General features: G+C 45.5%; 2 long non-coding RNA genes across 3 annotated transcripts; one reads left to right on the top strand and one right to left on the bottom strand.

Annotated features, from left to right (window-relative positions):
• Nucleotides 1-3,644: 3,644 nt before the first annotated feature.
• On the bottom strand, nucleotides 3,645-8,558 carry LOC136294311 (uncharacterized). 2 transcript variants are annotated; one of them, XR_010722360.1, is made up of 5 exons: nucleotides 8,436-8,558; nucleotides 7,443-7,536; nucleotides 7,027-7,112; nucleotides 6,215-6,303; nucleotides 5,999-6,039 (listed from the first exon to the last, which is right to left on the bottom strand). It is a non-coding gene; the product is annotated as an uncharacterized lncRNA (long non-coding RNA). The 2 variants fall into 2 exon arrangements; XR_010722361.1 differs by lacking the exons at nucleotides 5,999-6,039; nucleotides 6,215-6,303 and adding an exon at nucleotides 3,645-5,558.
• An 855-nt stretch (nucleotides 8,559-9,413) lies between these two features.
• Nucleotides 9,414-11,882, top strand: LOC136294310 (uncharacterized). The gene is made up of 2 exons (XR_010722359.1): nucleotides 9,414-9,496; nucleotides 10,382-11,882. It is a non-coding gene; the product is annotated as an uncharacterized lncRNA (long non-coding RNA).
• The last annotated feature ends 4,603 nt before the right edge of the window (nucleotides 11,883-16,485 follow it).

Here is a 16,485-nt window from a genome sequence, read left to right as displayed (position 1 = left end):
CAAGCAGCAGTTCATCTGAAGATGAATTCCCAATCCATGGCAGTCTTAGAGGAGGCACATACACCAGGCAGGGGAAAAGTACTGAGGGAGTCATTTAGGGGAGAATTCTCTGAGCCACCAGAAAAGCTGTTACTACACGAATCCCCAGCTGAAATTCGGTGTGGATGGTGAGGCTTTGCAAGCCTCCATCAGGATGGTCCAGACCATGTGTGAGCCAGATGCCAGCTTGGCATCCCCTCCACGGGAGGACTCTGGTGGCTCTCACGTGGCCTGTTCACCTCCTGATTCCCAGAGGAGCCCAGGATGACTTTTCAGATGTGTTGAGCTCTGACTGGCTCAGGCTCAGGCTGTGCTTGTGAATAGTCAGACCTCAAAAAGGTGAGCTGATTTTCAGGGAAGAGCTTCAAGCAAAGGAAATTAATTCAATGTTGTACATTGTACACAGGCTTTTTAAAGGACTTTTGTTAAAAATAATGATTTTTAAAAAAAGGTAGGATTCATATTTGTTTGAAACTGCTGGATTCTTAAAGGATTCATACATGCAATGGAAGGAGAAGGGGTAAAAAGATCAGTATCGGAAGTAGCAGTGTATAAGCAGAGATCATGAAATCATGGAATCATACAATGGTTTGGGTGGGAAGGGACCTTAAAGCTCATCCAGTCCCACCCCCTGGCATGGGCAGGGACACCTTACACTAGACCAAGTTGCTCAAAACTCCATCCAGCCTGGCCTTGGACACTCCCAGGAATGGGGGGTCCTGCCTGGGGAGATGGGAGAGGTGCCCAGCATACGTGTGGGTTGTGGTGATGGGCCAGAAACATCTCCTCACATGTCTCAAGTTAAGCTAGTCACCAGCTATTCACCCTTCTCCAGAACACCTCCCATCCCTGGGAACCCTGGAGTGGTTCCCACCAAAACCTGTCAGGCAGAAATTCTTTGTCTTCCTCTTCCTCCTCTTCTCTATATGTAAATGACAACTACATCTCCACAGTGCAGCCACCTGTTTTCACCATCAGCCAGCAACTCCCTCCTCACCTCCAACTCTTCTGCTGCTAAATAATTCAGATACTGAAAAGTTTCCTTTTAAAATGCTCCTGGCTTACATGTACCCCTCATGCCTCATGATTTCCTGCATTATGTCCTCCTCTGCCTTCAGGTAATTTCTTATACACAGGAAACGAGAACAGGATGGCAAAGCTTGCGTGAAATATCCATCCTTGTGTGGGAGAAAATGCAGACAGCTGAGTCAGGCCATGCTCACAAACAGTCCAAACACTGCAAAACATCCAGCCCCACCACTCCTCCAGCTGCAGGTTTTCCCAGTCCAACATCCACCACCACTCATGTCTACAGTCAGCCTCTTTGGAAATCGCCCACCTCGAGGAGCTGCTCTTTGGAAATACCAGGGTGAAATCGACTTTACAAACAGCTTGGACAGCAGTGGGTGTCTGAGGTTGAGCCTGGATTTACACCTAACCTCACCCTAACTCGAGGTGGAGCTGTGGAATGTGCTGCCTGCACAGAAAATGTCCCTGGCTGCAGGCTGCTGTCATGTTCAGTGGCACATCCACACTGCCATCAGCTGTGCTCCTCGGTGACCTTTCCTTCACAGACGGAAATGAACTTCTTCTTCTTCTCTTCATCCTGACATCTGCCAGCAATCTGAGGCTGCTCCATCCCGCACAGCTTGGTTTCCTAACGTTTTGGTGAGGAAAGGTCACGTGGGATGAGCGTAATAATATTTTCCAGTTAACCCATGGGTCTCACCTCTCGTTCTAATCACCTCTTGGCGTGGAAACCAACAGCATGTCTACGGCATCTGATCAGAGGAGAAGCCAGGTCCATCCAGCTTTTATTTTTTTTCCCCCCCACAGACCATTCAAACTTGTCTAAATTCCAAGAGAGGAGTTAGTGGGAAGGCTTCATTCAGTAGCCACGGAAACACACAAAGAAAAGAAGCAACCTAACAGCTGACTTACATGGAAGTAACAGAACAAACCTAGTGTCCATCAGGGGAATCTGGAGTCATTCTGGGATTTTATCGTGCAAAATACCAGTTCTTCTTTTCCCAGAAGTCACCCATTTTCCTGTCCAGAGGTCTGTTCCTCTCAGGCACTTTTCAGCTTTTCCACTTGCAGGTTTTGCCCTCTGACGTCCTGTGCAGCCTGTGGAGGTCACCAGCAATGTCACTCCTCAGAACTTGCTTTTCCAGCTTAATCAAGGCCAGATTCCCTGGGAGGGCTGTCATCCAGGAGACAACGCTTCCCGTCGCATCCGCTCAGGCAGCGCTGCCTGATGCTGCACAGCCCCGGCTGGGATTGCCCCCAGTGATGATCTTCCTCCAATTAACCTCAGTGAGATCAGACCTCGTTCAGCTCAAGAGTGATTCTGAAAATCCCATTTGCCTCATCTTCTTGGTCCACGGGTTCCCCCAGGATGATATCACTTCCTCTGCCTGCACCTGAGGTGGAAATGTCTTGCTGCTTGCTTATGTTCCTGTAGGGTCGCTCAGCAGCACCAGGAGACACAAATAAATAACAGTGTACAGCACCCCCTGAAGTTTGTTGGAGCTGAGATTGGGGGGTTAACTGCCTACAGCAAGGATAGGTTGGGTTTTTGGGATGGCTGGATTCCACAGTGAAGCAAGAAACCCCCATCCTACCAACAGCTGTGCCAGGGCTTATCTCCTTTCCTCCTGGTCTACTAACGTTAGGTGCTGATGAGCTGAGCTGCCAGCAATGCCTGTGCTTCCCTGCTCACATTGCTTTCACAAATGGTGTGACCTCTTCTTTCTCTGGTTACTCTGCAAATATCATTTTATACCAGGATGTGTTCCAGCCTGCCCAGCTGCAGCAAAGTGATGACTTTTGGAGGAAGAATTCAGTCCAAGGTGTTGATGAAGCCTAGCTGGACCTACAGGGAGCTCTCAGACTACACATTTTCTTACTTTTTCTGCAGCTTGTACTCTTTATTTTTCTCATGTGGACCCTACCTGTGCATTTCCTAGGGTTCAGCAAAGCCCCCCATCACTTCAGAGCTGGGAAAAGATGCTACTCTTCCCTTAAACCTAAAAAGAGTAGTTGGTGGCACAAACTGCAGAAAACCAGCTTTTTCTTCCTCCAGCTCCTCCTCCCATCCTCCCCATGGGTGCTGCTGCTCACCCAGATTTTCCGAGCACTTTCTCTGCTTTATTTTCATGGAGTCAAGGAAGCAGCTGGTTCTTTGGGATTTATATGCCTTTGGGTTTTGGGGATTTACATGCCTGCGATAAAGGCCTAGCAGCTTTGAGACTTGACTCCTCCTCTCTGCTACCTGCTTTGTGGCTGGCACTACAAACCATGGGAGAGGGATTTTCCCCAAACTTTGCAGCTTTTCACATTGCTCTCTGAGCTGACACCTTTCCTTTGAAACGGGGAACATGACAAGCACTTTTTGCTGAATGTATTGAATCTTAACCCAATTTTCGCTAGGGATTAAAGAATTTTGTGGGCAGGTGCTTTTTTTTTTTTTTTTTTATTCCTCCCCTCACCAACTTTGCTGCTGTGCTTGGACAAATAACTTCTGCCGAGAAGGAAGTGCAGCCAAAGCAAGTAGTTTATTGTCTTTTCTCAGTAAAACAATAAGAAAAATTATCAGTCTCAGATTTATTTTGACACAAAATTAAAACTATGTTCAGACACAACAGAAAAAATATCACAAGTAAAAACTGCACCAAGACCCTGTCTCCAAAGTGGTTGGTTCCTTCCTGAGTTACTTTACGCAGTAAAATTGTGATTTCAGTGGGAATATAAACGCAAAGGCTGGTGTTAAATCTGGAACTGGTTTGCACCCAAGCTTTGCCTGGTGGCCTCATCAATCTTGTTTGATCGATTCTTCCCATGTTGTCCCGGTAGGGCTGAATGCAAAATGGAGCAACAGAGGGGTTTTGTTTTGATACCATATCAGGTTATCCCTGAGAGAATCCTACAAGGCCAGCGGAGGGATGTTCCTCCCTGCTAATCCAGGCTGTTTACAGGCTGGAATCTCTCAGGATTTGCGTTTGAAAGTCCCTGCAGTGAGCGTGCCTCTCACAGCCAGAGGCACAGCTCAGCTCCTGAGACACCAGGATTTCCCTTTAGCACTGAAATTCAAGAATGAGAAGTGCAGCTCAGAGCCTCCCTAGGAGAGAGACCTCGTGGGTTTTGGCCTCTCACAGGAGGAGTGATGGGATTCCTCTTTGGATACTTTGGTAGCTCCTCCTGCGGCCAAACAATGGAACGTGTTCTTAAAAGGACTTTGCAGCAAGAAAATTATCAAGACATGGCCAAATCTGAAATATGGAGGCACCCAGTGTACTCTTTTTTCCATCCCTCTGGTATTTTTTTTTTTCCATTTGGTCAGTAGGTGATGCCATCACAAGGAAAGATTGGGATTTTCCCTGTCACCAGACACCCAGATCCCGCAGGGCAGATACCTGATCGTGCCTGCACACACTGCCAGCACTCCAAAGGAGCCCATCTGTAGATCTTAAAAAGCCTGAAGTTATGTCTTTGCTGGCTTCAGATAATCATGTAAAGCTTTATCCACGCCCCAAGGACAGACAATAAAATAAACAGAGAAATTCTGGAGGCAAAACATCACCTCAAGCTCACATTTGGTTAATGTAAATAAAGGTGACATTTTTTACTGTCATTACATTTCAGCGGAGTCCGTGTGCTGTCCCACCTTGCCTGCATGGCATTAAGGACCATTGCAGAGATTTTTTTTAGTACCTTCAAGCAATCTGGTAAGGTAATTTCATTTCTTCCCAGTACGCCTGTGATTAAAACACTCCCTTCCATTGTGGAAAAGACTGTGAAACATGTACTCATCTTCCCCAATAAAAGCCTTTATGGGGTTGAAGGGGGAAAGTAATGTTTTCCAGTACTCACCAAAGCTAGAATTTCATATGAAATTTTAATTCATGGTGTATTTTTAACCCTGGAAACCTGATCTGGGTAGGATGGTGTTTGTATATCATGTAACACGCACGCACACACACATCGCTTGCCAGAGATTATTTTGCACTTGGCAATGTGTTCCATCCACATATTGACATATTAATGTACTTATTTATGGGATTAATAGGATGAACTCCTGCCAAGAGCAGAGTGCACTGCATGGTGGATCAGCACATTCTGCTGCTGTCCCTCCACCTGGGATTGCCACAGGAAGAATTCCACACAGACTCTGGTGTCCCAGTCCTCCCCATAAAGCACCAGTGTTGGGCTGAGTGGCTGCTCTGAGGTCTCCTTTGGGTTTTACACCTCCTCTCTTGAGTCCAGCACACTTTTGACTCCTTGAGGATTCGGGTTTTGTGGTTCCCTGTGTGAAAATGATGCGTGGCAAGCACAGTTCAGGCAGGTGCACAGCTCGGTGGCCTTGAGCTCGACGCCAGCTCTTCTCTTCTCTTCTCTTCTCTTCTCTTCTCTTCTCTTCTCTTCTCTTCTCTTCTCTTCTCTTCTCTTCTCTTCTCTTCTCTTCTCTTCTCTTCACGACTGCTTGCTCACTGCTCCATCAGCACAGATTTATTTCCATGCTCGATTTGTAGGAATAAAAGAGCCAGATAAGAAATATGTTTTTAATAGTCATGTCACCAGTAAATGCCGAGCATCTCGATATCAACCATTAAGTAAAAGCAGGGGAGGAATGAGTATCATTTGTCTGTTGCCAGCTTCTCTCAACTGGCTTTCATTTGGAGGAGAAAAAATCCCCAATCATTTCTATCCAGGTAATAGTGAAATATATTCTTTGTCAGCAGCAGGTCAAAATGCAGAGATATGTTATTCACAGCAAGCTGACTTCACATTTTCTAACCTAAATGCTGGATTGCTTTCCTCAATTATTCACATATGTTTTCTGGTTTGATAATAACCCACATGCTGTCCCCTAAAGAAAACTACAGACTTCATGATGTTTCGGCTAGAACACATAAGTCAGCTCAGCCATTTCTTGTTCCAGAAGCTGAACCAGCCAGTCCCAGAGATGAAATTGAGAGAGGTGCCAGTTTAAAATACATCCTGTTAAAATGTAAAAATATGCAGTTTGCCCACCAAAGAATTGGAAGTAAGGAAAGTTCTAATAAGACAGTGACTTAAAAAAGAGGCAAAACAAGCCTCATGGTCACACTGTAATTGCCAGCCCATGTGTTCTCTGTTCCAGGCCTTCTGCAAAGGAAATTTATTTTCTGCTCACATAGATCTGGACATTTTCTATCAGTTCAGCAGCTGCAGTTTCTTACTCCTGGAATTCTGTGGGGTTGCAAGGGTCCATTCACCGTGGAACTGCACAGACAGAGTTAAAATAGCAAGTGTGAGGTGGCATTGTGCAATGCCTTCTTGCACACTGCTTTGGAGCTACATGTAAGTAATGATCAGAGCCATGGGCACGTTCTGCAGCTGCTGCTTCATGATGAAATTATGATCTATTACCCCATAAGGATACTGAAGGTGAAGTCCATCTAGGAAAAAACAGGGCAAAGAGCATGGTTGGCCCTTGATAAGAAGTAATTTGAGCAGCCAGGGATGTGCTAGACAAGAAATGAGAGGTGGAAACAGTCACAGTCAGGAAGTCCCCCTCCTGAAATCTGCTCATGTCATCATTCATTGAATCAGAGAATCAGGGAATGGTTTGGATGGGAAGGGACCTTAAAGATCATCGAGCTCCAAGCCAATGCACTTCCCACTAGACCTGGCTGCTCAAAGATCCATCCAACCTGGCCGTGGACTCTTCCAGGGATGGGGCAGCCACAGCTTCTCTGGGCAACCTGTGCCAGGGCCTCACCACCCTCACAGGGAAGAATTTCTTCTTAATATCCTTCCTAAACCTACTCTGTTGAGTTTAAAGCCATTCTCCCTTATCCCAGCACTACATTCCAGCCTCATTTTCAGCACTGTGGCAGCAGGGAGGTGCCAGCTCAGGAAAATATCACCAGGGTGGGTAATGCTGTGCTCATCACTGTTCCAAATCCCCTTGCAGGTGTTGGATGGGAGAACTGGGCTGCTCACCAGTGGGCGTTTCCATTTCCAGTAGAAAAACCCGAAATGTTCTGAGAACACAGATGGCGTTGACATAACCAAACACCATGTTCTCCCTGGAAAAAAAAGTATAGTGGGAGATTTTTGACCAGCACCAAAGACACTTTCAACCCAGAGAGCTCAGTGATCCCCACAAAGATGAAAGACTGAGGAGTTTCAGATTCCCTTCCTGCCAGGCATCAGCTCTGGGTGATGCCTCAGCAGTCTGGCATTAAACACTGCCCTGCGTTCCTCAAGAGATCGCTTTCAAGTGTAGTGCACTAAAACCTCATATGATTTCCATATGTCCTGCTGCCTGAATACTTTGCAATTGGTTCACAATGGGAAAAAAAAAACAACACACACACACACAAAAAAAAACCCTCACCAACTTATAAAAACATTACCTTGACAGGAACAATTCCTGAAGTTACAGGAGATCCGACAGCAGGGACTTTGAAAGGCGATCGTTATTATCCAGTAGCGTTTTCCCTCTGTAGTCTAAGAAATTTATGTCAGTGAGTCACATCCTTTCAAAGCAAAGAATGAAAAGTGCCCTGTAGGACAGGTGAGCTCCTCCCCAAGCCTCTCCATGACTGTTTAGCTCCGGAGCTGCTCGCAGCACTGCCAGCAAGGCTATTAGCTGAACAAGCCACAGAGCCAGATGCCTTGGCTGGGAGAGAAAATGCTCCAAACTTCCACATATGGGGTTTGCTGCAGCTGTAGCCACAAATGCTGACTCCTCTGCTGGAGGACACAGAGGGGCCAGATGGAGAGAAAAGCAGTCCTGCCACTGCTGCCCCCCAACATAGACGCTTTGAGGCAGAACAGCCTGCACTATGTTTTGGTGGAACAGCCACTGACAGTACAAAACCATCCTTAGAAGCGTGGCTCAGGAGGAGACATGACTCTTGTGAGCACCAAGTGCTGTGCCCAGCATGCAAAAGCCTCAAGGTGTGCCAGTCTGGGCCCTCCCCAGCATTCCCTATGAGGCTGGAAGTTGGGTCTTTTTAAGCCTTGGACATCTCAATCCTCTGTGCTGATTTTGTGTGATTGGACCTGTCTGCCTGCTAATGCTTTACGGGTTCATTTAACCCCTCCCCAACTCCTTCCCCACTTTATTTTCTCAAAAAAGAAGCAAATGTTCCTCTCTGCATCTGACTTCAAATATAAGAGATGCTCAATCTTTTCAGACCAAGATTTTTCAAATTCTTCTGCAGTGCCCAACCTGAAATTATCCGCAAAGCGGGGTCCTAGTGTTAGGAATAGTTGCAGTGACAGGTTGACAGAGTTAGCCTGGAAAGCCCATACTCCCACCCTAGTAGGGTGACATCTGGATGATCCAAATACTCACGTAGATGGAGGACTTCAAAATTCAAAGCAGAAGGGTAATAACAAACCTTTGACCTTAGCCACTGATCCAGAGAGTTTCTCCTGGTGCACCAGTGGAAACAGCTCTCGTACATGGACATCCCATGACCTGCCTGAGACAGCTCACAGGAGCTCAGCTGGCCTCTGCAGATCTCTTGGATTCCCACGTGGAAACTTCGGGTTAAATCAATGAATCCGTGAGAAGAGCCCTCATTTATCTCTCCTTCCCCTGAAGTGCATCCCCGCTTTTAACAGGGAATTGGAAGGATAGCTAATGTCATTGGGGGAATAATGTCGTGTTAACTGCTGAAAGCCCCTGGGAGGAGGCGGTCAGATGAACCTGTTTTCAGCGTGAAGGCTGGTTCAGCTCTCTGTGAATTTGCAGTAAATCAGCACTTCATAATAAGAACAAATGTTTCATTCTCACTTAAAAATTACCACGGTCAGAGCCTTGTAATGTGCAGTTTTCATGCAGGGCTTACATGACGGGAACTTAAGTCTGCCCCATTTTCATCTGTAATTTAAAACGTGTTATTTTGATCGATGAATTAGTAAAGGAACCCGGGATAATTTTGAAACTACCAGCTTAGTAAAGTTGCCTGACCTTGCAAATAACCTTTCCAGTTTAGAAGATTTTAATAGCTTAACTATTAGCTAATCTCCTGGGAAACGTTTTCCCTGGGCAAAACTAGTATGGAAATACAACACCAGTAATAAGGTTTCCATCTTTCTTCTATCTTGATCTTTTTAATTAATTGCCGCGCAGTAAAAACACAAGATTGGGAGGCAGGGGGTAAAAATCCTTGCAGGGGGAGGGCAGGAGTTAACTATAGGCTGTTTCTAGGCTTTACCTACCTTTTTTTGCATAGATTCATTAGGTGCTGAAATATATTAGCAATTGTTAAGGCAAAACTGCTGCTTGATTGCTTGTCACTCTGGGCTGAAAGCTGTGAAATAGATCACTTTGTAATGGAAAAAAGCTGCTCCTGCTTATAATGAATAAACATTAAAACCCAGAAAAGCTTGCAGGGCACCTCAACGAGCCCCGGAGAGCTCTTGTGTTGCAGTTGTGATGTAGTTGATTCTTGAGGTTTGTGGGTTATTTCTTTCTGTGGAAGGGCAGGGTTATTTCCGAGGGCAATGAAGGACTGCAAATACGGGATTATTTACGGGAAAAAACAGAGTCGTGTACAGGTGAAGGGGATGGGATGGAAATTCATGGCTCAGGTGGCATGTGGACTGAAATATTGGATAAAATATCAGCATCCTGGTTAATTGATTTCCCCGAAGTTTCTAGTGTCCTTTTATCTAACGGTCCTCTAACACAAACACTGTGCTGGATTGAGGAGAGGATCTCCCTGTGGTCTTACCTGGCTGATAAAGGGGTTCTCATTTTATTTCACCCGTGTTTTGCACTGCGTTTTTCGATGCTGTCTGGGGAAAAAAAAAAAAAAATTAAAAAATTCTGCTTTCTAGGCTAGCAGCATGTGACTTTTTCACTTCTGTAGCTCTCCAGCAGCACAGCTCCAGGTACAGCTGAGGGCAGCCCCAGAGAGGATAAGAGCAAGGACAGGGACATCACTCTGCCCAGCTCCCAGTGGGTGTTTTCATTGCTTCAGGTGCTGTTTCACCTTCCAAACCCCATTAACTGTTACTGTTCCAGTCACGGGAAACCAGGGACAAGCATGAAATGAAAGGTCCTTTTAAACCACAAATATGAATGTTTCCATTTTAAAGAGAGGTCTTTTTTTTTTTTTTTTTCTTCACTTTTTATGTGTTGGCGAAGAGTTTGCTGAGATCTACACTTTTCTGCAAACACTCTGCATCTTTAGCTGGGACAAAGATCCCCCACCTGTGCAGGTGAAGGCACAGTTTAGGCAAGGAATAAGGAATACTCCTTCCTGAATAAAGACAGTGTTTCGGTGCAAGGGAATGGGACCATGGGGGTTTATTTTACAGGTCTTCATTTCAACAGGTTTGCTACGTGAGTGAAGATGAATCCCCATCTCAGCGTGGTGACACCAGCAGCACCTGCCCTGGCACCACCAATTCCAGGTTGTTGATCTCCAAACCTCTCCTCCTCCGCCAAGGGCTGTGAGGGACTGAGCCCAGGGTGCTGCCCCGAGGGCTCTGTTTGCAGTGAAAATGAGCTTGGTCCTTGCTCAGCTGTGAGGTGACCTCTGAACCAGCACTTCAAGCCCCTGGAGCACAGAAATGAGACTTCAGCCTGGAGAGCCCTGGGCTGCAACAGATGACCTGTTGTTTTATCTTGAGCAGGATGAGCGTTGGCACATGGCTTTTAGAGCTAATCACTCAGGCCCTTTGAGGAGAGCAGGAATTTCCCTCCCTCCAGCAACCTGGGGCTTTATTGTGTGTCTGGATCGGTTCAGGCTGATCCTTCCTGAGCGTTTCCCATTTATTTCCCCCAGGTTCAAACTTCTGGACCTCTCTGGCACGTGTGATGGAGGCTCTTTGCTCGAGCCCACTGAACCCAACCCTTCCCTGCTGCAGGTCCCTGTTATCCCCCTCCAGGAGCCACCTACTGCGTTTTTCATCCTGCTTGGATCTCCCCGCTGAACCCTGTGTCTCTCATACCAAAAATCCTCCTTTTTTGCCTCTTTCACTATCAACATTCATCCTTGATGATGCACGGGAGGCAATCCAAGGAAGAGGTGAGAAACAGCAGCACTCTCCTGTTTCCTTTCTCTCCTATCAAGTCTGTAGGGAAAGCCTGAGGCTACAAACAAAATAGAGAAGGGAAGTTCCTTTTTTCTTTTCATGCCCTGAAGCTCCTAAATATTTGTTGTTTGCTCAGCCCAGTTTTGCTCTACTGAAGAAGGGCTCCCTGCAGGGACTGGAGTGCAGGGTAGCACCGCACAGGGCTGTGCCAGGAGGAAATGGCAAAGGTCAGAGGGGCTGACATTCAAACCAAGAGCCCTTGGGATTAAATCGTGGGCAGTCATTGGTGATGTGCCCAAACTGCCTCCAAAACTTCCATGGGAGCCGTGGTGAGCAGAGCAAGCCCCATGGCTGCTTCAGCCTCCCTCCTGACACCTCCTCCTCTAAGTGACCACCTTCAGGGTGACCCTGCACTACTGTCCATGGGTTATCCCCAAACCATTCCCATTCCAAGGCATGCGCACGGCCCAAACACTGGATGCACACACAGAGCTTTCCTGGAGGTCCCTGAGCTAGTGTGACTGTACCTGTCCCCAGAGCAAACTGCCCTGGAACGCACAGAAAAGTCATTTAATGCAAATGCTGCACTGTAAAGCTCCTGTCTGCTTTGGCACACTGCAACTGCAGAACAGAATCCGTGGCCTCTCGCAGAGGACTGTGCTCAAAGTAAATAATATTATTTCAGAAAACAAAATTCATTTTGCAGCCCGAGACCAACTGCAACAGGATACAAAGCAGGGGGAAAAAAAAGTAAAAATGCCTTGCCCCCGGGGCTATTTATTATTTATACACCACTGTGCCTAGATAAACTCCTCCTTGAAAGAGTAAGACGAAAATAATTCTGCAATGTGGAAACAAACTACCTATTTAAAGTGATTTTATGCCTGAATGGCCTCATTATAAAAACAGCCTGCATGCAATAACTTTTTACCTTTTTCTACAATATCCAATGAACTGCTTTTTGTCACTCTCACCAGTCTCAGTGCTTTCATGCAACCACCTTGGTGGAAAGCCTCCGTGGTTTCCTTAGAAACGTCTTCCTTCCTGGATGTTGACCCATGGTGGTTGAGGCAGCTAAAACCCTGGAGAGGTCCTGTTCAAACAGGAAAGAGCAGACAGTTTAATGGCCAGCATTGCAGCTCTGCTCCTCCACAGTTTACAGTAGTTGGGAGCTTTAAAAGAAAAAAAATATCACAAGGAAGGTTTCTTTATTTTAGAGTCAGCTCTGTGGGGGTGTTTCTTGACAAAAGCTGCATCTGCAGCTCACAGGCTGTTGTTGGGCAGTGGTGGGGTGGAGATGGTTCACTTGCAAAGTGCTGGTGCTCAGGAGATGGCTCCTCATGTGCAAATGGGCTTTGTCCTTCCGAAAAAAATACATCCTGTGTCCTTCTTAAGTGCATCCCTAACTCACTGGCACAAGGGGCAGTCTGACAAGCCATAAATAATGTCGCCTTTCAAGTGTTTTGCAGTGAATGCTCTGCACTGTCAGAGCAGGGACTCTGAGAGGCCAGAGTCCAGCAGCCCTTGAGAGAGGTGAGAAAAACACTTGTCAGGCTGTGACGTTTGTCAAACCAGGCCTATCTCCAGCTCTGCTCGTGGCCAGACAGTCATTCCTGGGGACAGGGACCCACCTCACAAGTTGGCCACTGCCACTGGCATTTCTGGAGACTTCAGGGTGCTCCTCAGGTGAAGGCACCTGGTGAGACCTTCCTACCTGCACCTCCCACAGAAACACTCCCATCAGCAAGAGTAAGAGCATGGGTAGGTCATGCAGGTGTTTTAGATTTGCTGCTTCCTTTCATTTTTAGTCACTTCCAGGGGAACTCGTGAAACCTTTCAACTATACTAAAACCTGCACAATTGTGTGTGTGCTTGTTTGTTTGTTTAGGTTTTGTTGGGTCATTTTTTGGTTTTTTGTTTGTTTTTTTGCTGCCTTAATAGTGATTCTCCAAGAAAGCTGGAGAGAAAGTGTTTCCAAGGACATGGAGTAATAGGACAGGTTTAGATTAGGGGTTAGGAAGAAATTCTTCCCTGTGAGGGTGGTGAGGCCCTGGCACAGGGTGCCCAGAGAAGCTGTGGCTGCCCCATCACTGGAAGTGTCCAAGGCCAGGTTGGATAGGGCTTGGAGCAATCCTGGGACAGTGTAAGGTGTCCCTGCCCACGGCAGGGGGTGGAACCAGATGGTTTTTAAGGCCCCTTCAAGCCAACCATTCTCTGATTCTATGATAACATTTTCCAAGTGCTGCTTGTTCTCCAGGTTTTGCTACCTTTCCATAAAGAATGGAAAAACCAATGGCAGTTCCATTACCAGCTCTGAGGTGTGTGACACTCCAGTGTCCACTCTCCAATCTTGTTCCAAATCTTGCTCCATGTAGCAGCTACAGGCTTGGAAAATCCATGGTATGAAGCAAAGCAAAATATCCTCAGGCTATTCACAGTCCAAGCTGCCCAGGAGCTCTGTGGTGAGCATGGCACTCATCCTGTCCCCATGCAAAGGAGCAGAAATATCTGTCAGCTCCAGTGCAGTGCAGTGCTTGTGCTGGTGCACCAGGTCAGAGAGCGAAAACCTGGAGAACTGTAATTAACAACAACAAAAATAAATTACGCAAGAGCGTTTCTCTTAAAGTTTTTAATAGCAAACGTTAGAGAGAGCAGGTTTTTCAAGCCAAACAGGAAGGAAAACAAATAAACAACTGCAGTCAGTGAATTCACAGGCTTTTAGAAGTCAGGTTATCAACCAGGGACCCACAGACAGGAACTGATGAAGCAGAAATCTTCAGGGAAACAGATGAGGTTTTCAAAGAACACAAACACATAAACCCCTGAGATGTGCATTTATAAATAAGTCCAGGGAGGAGCCGGGCATACAATTCCCAGGCTGAGGGTTATGAGCTGGAAGAAGAGAGCTGGTGTACACAAGTAAAATCTGTAAATGGTTGGGGAGGTATTCTGGGCACATACAAATTTGGAGAAGTTGGATAATCTAGTGAAAGTCACTGCTGCTGGTGTGGGTGTGACATCAGAAGGGAAGGGCAAAGAAAAGCAGAAGGAAAACTAGAAGAAGCTCCATCCTCTCCAAAGGACAGTGACAGCTGTGGAAAAGCTCTGCACAGGATTACACACAATCCTCAGGGCTGAAACACTGCCATGGAGTCACATCAGGAAACAAAAAGCTCTTGGGGATCTCAGGCTCTCTTTAGGATGACCTGCTGTGGGCCGAGCTGCTCTTATTCCAAACATCTCTCAACCTCCAGGCAGTTTATATTTTCAGTGGCACAGTAATGGATAGGGTTAATACCTACAGGAAAAGGTTCAGTGGCCTCTTGGTGATGTGTAAATTAGCAAGTGGACAGTTCCCCCAGAGAGAAATGGCAAACAAATATTTATTAGTTGTTTCAAAGAACCACAGCCATAAAACTTTGCCATTTGACTGCAGAAGTGTTTGTGTTTTTACTGAAACCAATGCTAAAGGTGATGGCTTTATTCCTAACTGAGGCAACCTCTGTAACCCTGTGATTTACTGCCTTCAGGTAAGAGAAAAAGCAACCTAGAATGTGTTTTAATGTACACTGCTCTCGCAGTGTGACAGCAAGATGCCAAGAATGAATTTGAATACCATTTTAACCTTATGAATGTGGATAAACACCTGATGGGGCAGCCTGGAGGAGGTTGAGCCAGGCTCTTCTCAGTGACACCCAGAGACGAAGCCAGAGGCAATACAGAAAAACAGAAAATTCCATTTATATGTAAAAAAATAAAAGCTTTTTATAGAGTGAGGGTGGTTGAACACTGGACCAGGTTGCCCAGAGAAGTTTTATGGGGACCCATCCCTATGTATTTTCCAGACTATCTCACTGACTATTTAAACTCAATAAAAAATATGTTTAGACACACACTTACATAGCAGGATATTTAGAAGTATTTAGCTTCAGTAGAAACCACATGTAAAGTGAAGCCCTGTCTAACAGGACTGGAGTCCTCAAAATCTATGGATACATATAAATTATTGTATAGGTACCTTAAACATATTAATGTGGAGATATATAGAAATATATATGGAGGTATATAGATATGGACATAGATATATAGATATAAATATAGATATATATGTAGATATAGAGATCTATAGATAGGTATATAGATATAGATATATAGATATAAAAACCAGATCTATTTCCTAAATTACACTAACGTCTAATAGGGTTTATGTTTAACAATGAGCAGTTTAACATTCAATTCAATTCAAGTAATTTCAATTCAATTATGAGTTAATTTTTTTTTCTTGAGTTTTTAAGATGTCACCAAAATGCTCTGGCCCTTGGTCAAGGTTAATTTATAGAAAAAACCCCTTCAGTTTCTAAACCCACATATAGGTTTCTAGGTTGGAGCTTAGACAGAAAGGCACCGTGAAGGATGAGGAAATGTTGAAGGCACCTGGGTGTGTGCCACAGCTGAAATCTCTGAGTTTGCCTCAGCGCATCATCAATAAGTGCTTGAATGGATGAATGGCTTGAGCAAATGCTCAGTGTCAGAGCGTGCGTAAATTTTGAGCTGAACTGCAAAAGTTATGGAGAGGCCAGAAATCCACTCCTGTCACTGTGTGCCGTTTTCTCATGAGCCCCCAGAGACCACCATAACCACCCCTGATCCGAGGGCTGCGGTTTAATTTGGATTTATAGAAGATCATGGCATGTACACTTTGGTCCAGCCTTTGAAATGACTTGTGTTTCAGTGACCCCAGCATCCTGAGTCAGCTTGGTTAAGGAAATATGCACTGAGAGGTCATAAAAGGGGCCAGGCCCTCTGTAACTCTGTGGAGACTCCTCAGTGCCTGTGAAAAGCCATGCCAGGGCTCTGCCTTCCTACCCTTTCTCTCCTATCTCCATGGGCAGCACAGTCACTCTGCAAATGGGTACTACTTTTTAAAATAGATGGTCTCTGAATGTTTTGAAGACTGCAGCAAAACTCAGGGAGAATATTCTGATGATCTCCAAAGACAAAAGGAAGTTTGATGATAATTATTGTCTGCAAGAATTTCCCTGTTTTGCAGGGAAGCTGTTTATTAACTGTCTGCAGAGGGAAAAGATGTAGCAACCAATGTGTTTACAGAGGGAAAAATACATTATTTTCAGTATGTATGAGTGAATTGTGACTAAAGTATTTCACTGCTCATTCTTGCTAATTCAGTTTTCAGGGGACTCTATGACAAACAAAAGCCATCCTCAGAGGAAGACTTGATTTCCTTGGGAAGAGAGGAATTAGCACAAATTAAAATTCTATTTGCCTAATTCACTTGGAATTCTAATTGAAATACTTTTGCAATCTTAATGACACCACTTGTTCCCCGCTTCTTGCGTAAGTTAAAAAGAAAAAGCTGCTGCATGACTTTCTTATGGGACA

Source organism: Chamaea fasciata, unplaced genomic scaffold, assembly GCF_029207755.1.
Source record: "Chamaea fasciata isolate MVZ Bird 193981 ecotype frontalis unplaced genomic scaffold, bChaFas1.0.hap1 SCAF_10, whole genome shotgun sequence".
In the NCBI taxonomy this organism is placed as follows: Eukaryota; Metazoa; Chordata; class Aves; order Passeriformes; family Sylviidae; genus Chamaea; species Chamaea fasciata.
Note: the sequence above shows the minus strand (reverse complement) of the source record. Positions and strands in the feature narration are given on the sequence as shown.